General features: G+C 36.7%; 1 long non-coding RNA gene across 1 annotated transcript; it reads left to right on the top strand.

The window, feature by feature from the left end:
• The first annotated feature begins 1,225 nt into the window (after window positions 1-1,225).
• Window positions 1,226-4,336, top strand: LOC118561447. The gene is made up of 3 exons (XR_004930053.1): window positions 1,226-1,393; window positions 1,702-1,772; window positions 3,283-4,336. It is a non-coding gene; the product is annotated as an uncharacterized LOC118561447 (long non-coding RNA).
• The last annotated feature ends 1,877 nt before the right edge of the window (window positions 4,337-6,213 follow it).

Here is a 6,213-nt window from a genome sequence, read left to right as displayed (position 1 = left end):
TGCACGCAAGAAAGCAACAACAAAAAACCGCGTGTCAACGTCAAATAAATGCAAGCATATCGAGTTAGCAAGCATTTCAGTTTAAAGTTCTTCCAGCATCGAATATGACAGAAACAAGTTAGTTGTAACCACTGCCAAGTTAAACTTTGGTATTGAACATAAAATGGTAATGCTACTCCCTGCTGTTACCTCAGAAATTGCCTGTTTTTGGTAGATTTTTTTTCCCATAAAGAGAATTCCCTGTCAGTGGCAATAAGCTTTAATTTATTATTATTGCTATTTTTTGTTTTACATGTTTAAGTTGAGCTTTACACTAAATATGTGTTACTGATAAGTGCTACAAATGTTACAACACTTTTGTTCAATATTTAATCGCGATTAATCGCGATTAATCAGGGCGATTAATCGCGATTAAATATTTTAATCGTTGCCCAGCCCTAATTAAATGTGTTTTTTATCACCATGCTTCTGCTGTGGTCCTGACTCATTTTGGTCCTCAACCTCCACAAAATGTGACGAAGATGAGATTGCTTTCGAAATTGTGCTATATAACACACTGATTGGAACTAAATACAAATGGTTTGTCAGATATAACTATCGTCATTATCATAAATAGATTTTTAATTTTCTGCAGAAAAGAGCATTTGTAGGTTGGACATTTTTCATCATCTTTTTTTAATTGTTTTATATTTAAATGACAATTTAGTTTTGTTTTCATCAATAAGTGCAAACAAGTAAAGGAAGTTATTGATTAGATGCTTTGCACAGATACAAACAAGACAATTGTTGAGAGTGTTTCCCATTGCTAAGCATTTATATTTTCTTCCTGGTAAAGTAGCTGATCCACATACTAGAATTCTGAGACAAGCCTTTAATCATTTAAAAGAAGAGCAAAACTGTTCTGGTAAATTTAGTTTTCTTGATCTAATAATTTACCCCAAACCAAAATCAACTGAATGACTTGATTCGACATTTTTAATTTAAACTGCACAAGAAAACACCTTGCACCAACTTAAGCATATACAGATAATTAAAACCTTTCCTCATTTAAACGTTTAGATAGATAAACAGTAAAAAAATAATCAAACTCTTCTTAGCGGTCCACTGCAGAGCCAAATAAGTTTTTTGATAAAAGTTAATTGAACTGCACATGCTTTGTGAAGCTCTATCTAAAAGCAAGTAAAGGAATTAAATTAATGTTTCACTTCCTCGGGGAAAGGCCAGGTTTTACATATTTTGAAACAAAGTTGAATGAGAGCCAGTTTAAGTCTGGAGATTTTTGTTTCGTTTTGAGTAAAAAGTAGGTGTGTCTCTGCACGTCTTTCTATATAAACAGAGAAAAATGTACATGACAACAGAACTTCCACTTATTCACTCCGAAGAACACTTTGAGGTAAGTTTTTGAAAAATTATTCATTTTGTTTATTTCATGGCTGCCTTTAGATGTGTCTCTGTTAGCACACTTGACTCAGATAACTGGGATATTAGCAGGAGTCTGTAGAACCTGAATACCATGTGGAGTTAATTCGACCAATTTAGTCATGTTGGACCAGAGACACCTAAATGTTGCAGGACATCCGTCTGTGATGACTGGACTCTTACTACCCTGATTTAGTGAATGTGTCATCAAGTTTGTGTTTCAATTGATATTTCTTCTAACAAATCATATACGAACTGTGATTAACCTTCATTTTATTTTAGTTGACCCAGTTTGGCACAGCACAGAATCCTCCAGAACCTGAACCGCAGAGTCCAGAGAACAATCATATAAGGTTTGTTCCACTTTATTTTAATCTAAGCAACTTTTTATAAATGCATTCAACTGGGGGTACTCAACTGTTGGCAAATGAATTATATGGTTCACCGACTCTCACCACACCCTGAATCTACTTTGTGATTAAATTTCATCCCACAAGGTTCATGTTAGACTTTAAACATGCTTTATGTGTCATGATCTGTTAGTGTTGTTTCTGAGTTTCTTATTTACTTTGTCTCATTTTTAAACTTAGTTCATTGTGTCATTTTAAGTACATTTTATAGTATTTCTTTAGATTTCATCCCTGTGTTTAGATGCTTTCAATGTCTATTTCACTCAGCTGCATTAGTTATCTTCAGTTGTTTCTCATTCTCTCCTGTTTGACTTGATCTCTATGCTTTTTCTCCACACTTCCCGTTGTATGTAAGCTCTTTGGTTTTTCTTCTGTTACTCATTTCTCAAGACATGAACCCTATTTCTCCATTTAACTGCCTAATATTGCACTTGGTCTGTGTCCTGTTTCTATTTCACTGTTTGCCTGCCTTCTAATTTCTCTGTGATATAATGTTTTTGGCCTCGACATAATGTTCTGTTAATCAGTTGTATTTTTCTTAAATTGCATCAAGACATAAAGCTGTAGTGTTAACAGTAAGCAAATGGTCTCCATTCATAGAGATGCAGTTCAGACTTATATTTCCAAACTGCTAATATTTATTTTTATTTGCAGGTATGTAAAAATAAAATGCAACTTTCAAATGACCTTTAAACTTTAAGCAAACTGAATTTTGATATTCATTCCTATCATAGAAAGCAATTAAAGCTTCATTTGTTTGGATGTTTATGTGTTTGACCTGTTGCTTAATTAGATCAGTCAACATTTCTTTTTATTTTGCACTAACTTCATAAAAAGAGACTAACTTAAACAATTATGAATCATTAGTATTCCTGCAGTAAACTCAAAATACCTACAGCATTGATGTAGATAATAACTAGCTGAAAACTAAAAATATATCTTAGTGGACTCTGACTAAATGGTAAATGGCTCGTACTTATATAGCACTTTAACTACTCCGACCACCCCAACATGCTTTACAGGTCATTTACCCATTCACACCCACATTTACACCCTGATGGTGGTGAGCTATTTTAGTAGCAACAGCTTCCCTACAGCAGACAGACAGAACTGAGGCTGCCATACATCAGCGCCACCGGACCCTCTTAACACCACCAGCAGGCAATTCAGGTGCATGACTGAGAGGGCGGGGAATTGAACCGGCAACCAGGACGAACTCCTTAAATCCTATTCCACTGTTACCCCAACAATTTCAAATTTCAAACAAAGTTTAATTCATTATAAATATTTTAACACATATTTGCCAGGGAAGCCTTTAGTCATGGAGGATCATGTATAATTTATTTGCAAATTAGCTTCTAAGTGTCTTTGAAAATATGCTTTAATGCACCTGTTAGAATGAACTCAAAAATAATTAGATGTAAAGTATAACTTTTGTTGCTTTTTTTCTCAGGTTTGACTGCAGGAAGATTTACAGCAAAGAAGAATCAAGACTGACAACCAAGATGTGCTTGTCACTGATAACTGTCCTGATTGTTGTGGTTCTGATTCTCTTGTTACTCTGGAAAAACATTATCACTCTGAACGACTTACTCAAAACAGGAAAGAGAGTTTCAGATGTAGTCATCCCAGCATTAGATAATCCTAAAATATCAGGAGCCATAACACTGACAGCCACTGCGATTTTCATTTTGTCAAGCCCTCTAACAACAACTCTGTTGGTTCTCGTTGCTGCAACACTTTGGCTGCATTGGCTCAACATCCTTCCACTAAGAGATTTAATTGCATTAGGTTCCGATGTCTACCAGTCAGTAACCACAAGACAAAATAAGACCTGCACTGATTAAAAGCCTGGAGCTAAACGACTGGCTGATGTTAAAGGTAAAAGCACATCACAAACTGGCTGATTCCCACTTTACAAAATTCCATTAGCCCTGAGCCCAAAGCCCCCCCCCCATCACTCCAGAATACATCCACATGCTCATGAAAGGAGAGGAACAGGAGGCCAAACAATGCCAGTAGGAAAGACTTCAATTTTTGGAGAAAATTAAAAAAAAGGCAAAATCATCATATTTTCATATGATATATTGATTTCATTTTTAAATTATTTACTTGTTTTACTCAACTTGTAATGCTAATGGTATTGTATTATCACATCCCCAATCTTCAGTAATATGTACAATTCTGCAAAGCTAGTTCTAATTGATCACTTTAAAATCCCCCCACTGTTACTGATCCATCACAAGTTACAATCACCTTAATGTTACAGCCTGCCTGTATGCTATCATCTCTGAATATCTAAATGCACATTGCTGTAAAGCCTGATGATATGAAGCCTCATATCAAAGTTCAAGAAGCATCTTATTAACATTTTAACTGTAATCTGTGACTCTCCTGAATGCTAATGCCTGTTTGTCAGTTTTTGCCTTCATTATGTGTAATGTGAACTGGAGTGCCCAGAGAGAAATGTCACCATGCGAAACAACAAAATACATTTGACTTTGATACATTTGTAACTATTTTACATTATAGGATGGACACAAGCACATTGTAGGATAGAGACTGTAAATACTGAACATTGTTATAATTGCACAGTGGAAGATTTTTTTCATTTGTTTTCATTGCATGTGGGAGTTCAGGATGGTTAGGATAGCCCAGGGGACATTCCTCAAATGACATCAAATTACTAAATTTAGAACAGGCAGTGGTCGGACAAGCTGTGTGGAGTGGTGAAGGGGAGAGCTCTGTCCTGAATATTGCATCCGCTAATATAAAACAACGAACCACTGCTGCTTTGGTGTCTACCAGAGTGACTCTTGATATGGCCATCATGATCATATGAAAAAATACACCAACAGGCGGACCGCTGTGATAGACTCAGGAAGGGGGATTTTTGGTTTCAGCAGACAGACATGAAACAAATGTTATTTCCATGAGACATCTGCAAATGACCACAGAGCCGTTTACTTTCCGAGAACGGCTTATGGAGGGACCAATCGAATTTAAACAGACCTGATTATTCATTAGGCAAACGTCCTCGATCTGTTCAAATAACCCCATGCCGATGTTTTAAATCTTCAGTTTTTACCCACTAACTGAATGATAATGTAATGATTCTCTTTTTTTCTCCGATAACAAAAATAAAAAAAAATCTCTATTTTCACGTGTAGATGGTTGGAAATGAGACAGAGTGGACTGGGTTTGCTCTCCCTGCTGCGTGGGTGCTCCAGATACGGGGACACAGATTCTGGCGGGAATAACTCGGAGAACCAGTGCGGTGAATCCATGGAGCTGATTCGCTGTGCTTCGCGATTGAATCATGTTGAAATGAAGCTCCTGGGACATCCTCATCTCCCAAAATTATTGGTGTTGAAAACGTTGCCATTTTTCAGTTTGTAATTTGCTTGTCCGACCGTCTGGGGAACTGGAGTTAATTTCCTGGGGGGTGGAGCTAATTGGACTCATTTGAGAAATGCCATATATTTGATTCTGATTGTCGCAGGTGTCCGTAAAAAGTGTTATAGGACATCTATGAAAAAGTTCATGTCAAATAGCATGAATGTTAGCTGGTGGTTACCTTGGCAACCCATCATGATAAGAGATGTTAAAAAGTTCTCTCAATTATTTTTTGTGAAAAACTTCAAATTTTAATGATGATAAAACATTAAACTATAAAAAAATGTATTTTAATATTTATTGCTTTCGTAAGTGGCCATGGTATAAGTGAGACAATGTCTGTCAAGGGTCACATTATCAGAAATTATATGGTATGAACCAACTCTTCATACCTCTGCCCCGTCTGTTAATTTATAATAATGGGTCCAAAAAATGGTGAAAAAACACTTCTATTCTGAAGGTGAAGACGCTTTGCTTCCCATACAGGAAGCTTTCTCAATTCAACATTTCTGGAGTAGTGTGGCATTCCCAGGTTTATACACCTGCTGGTGAGGCCTCATTAGAGCTTAGATTTACATGTAGATTCACCTGGAACTGATCACTCCTCACACTGGAGAGTCGTTAGGCTCATGGTTTGGCTGACTCACAGGAGAAATGTTGTGGTCACATGCATGGAGGTGTTAATTGGGATTCAGGATCCAAGGCCAAGATAATTTAAGAGTAGGAGCAATTCATCAATAGGGTGAAGGGAATGGATGTAGGGAGTGGAGTCGATAGGAGTGCATCCATGTCCGTGGCGAACACTTACCATGGATGGCAGAGAGGGCTCAAGCATGCTCCAGAAACACATCAGGAGGTCAAATGATAACAACAAAACTAAAGGCCTCTTTTCTAGAGTTATGCTTAAATAGTGTAGAAAAATAAATGTCCCTAGTTTATCAGATTAACTTTTTCCTCATGTTGTACCTCCCCTGAAGAGCTCTCATGG

Source organism: Fundulus heteroclitus, unplaced genomic scaffold (genome assembly GCF_011125445.2).
Source record: "Fundulus heteroclitus isolate FHET01 unplaced genomic scaffold, MU-UCD_Fhet_4.1 scaffold_63, whole genome shotgun sequence".
In the NCBI taxonomy this organism is placed as follows: Eukaryota; Metazoa; Chordata; class Actinopteri; order Cyprinodontiformes; family Fundulidae; genus Fundulus; species Fundulus heteroclitus.
Note: the sequence above shows the minus strand (reverse complement) of the source record. Positions and strands in the feature narration are given on the sequence as shown.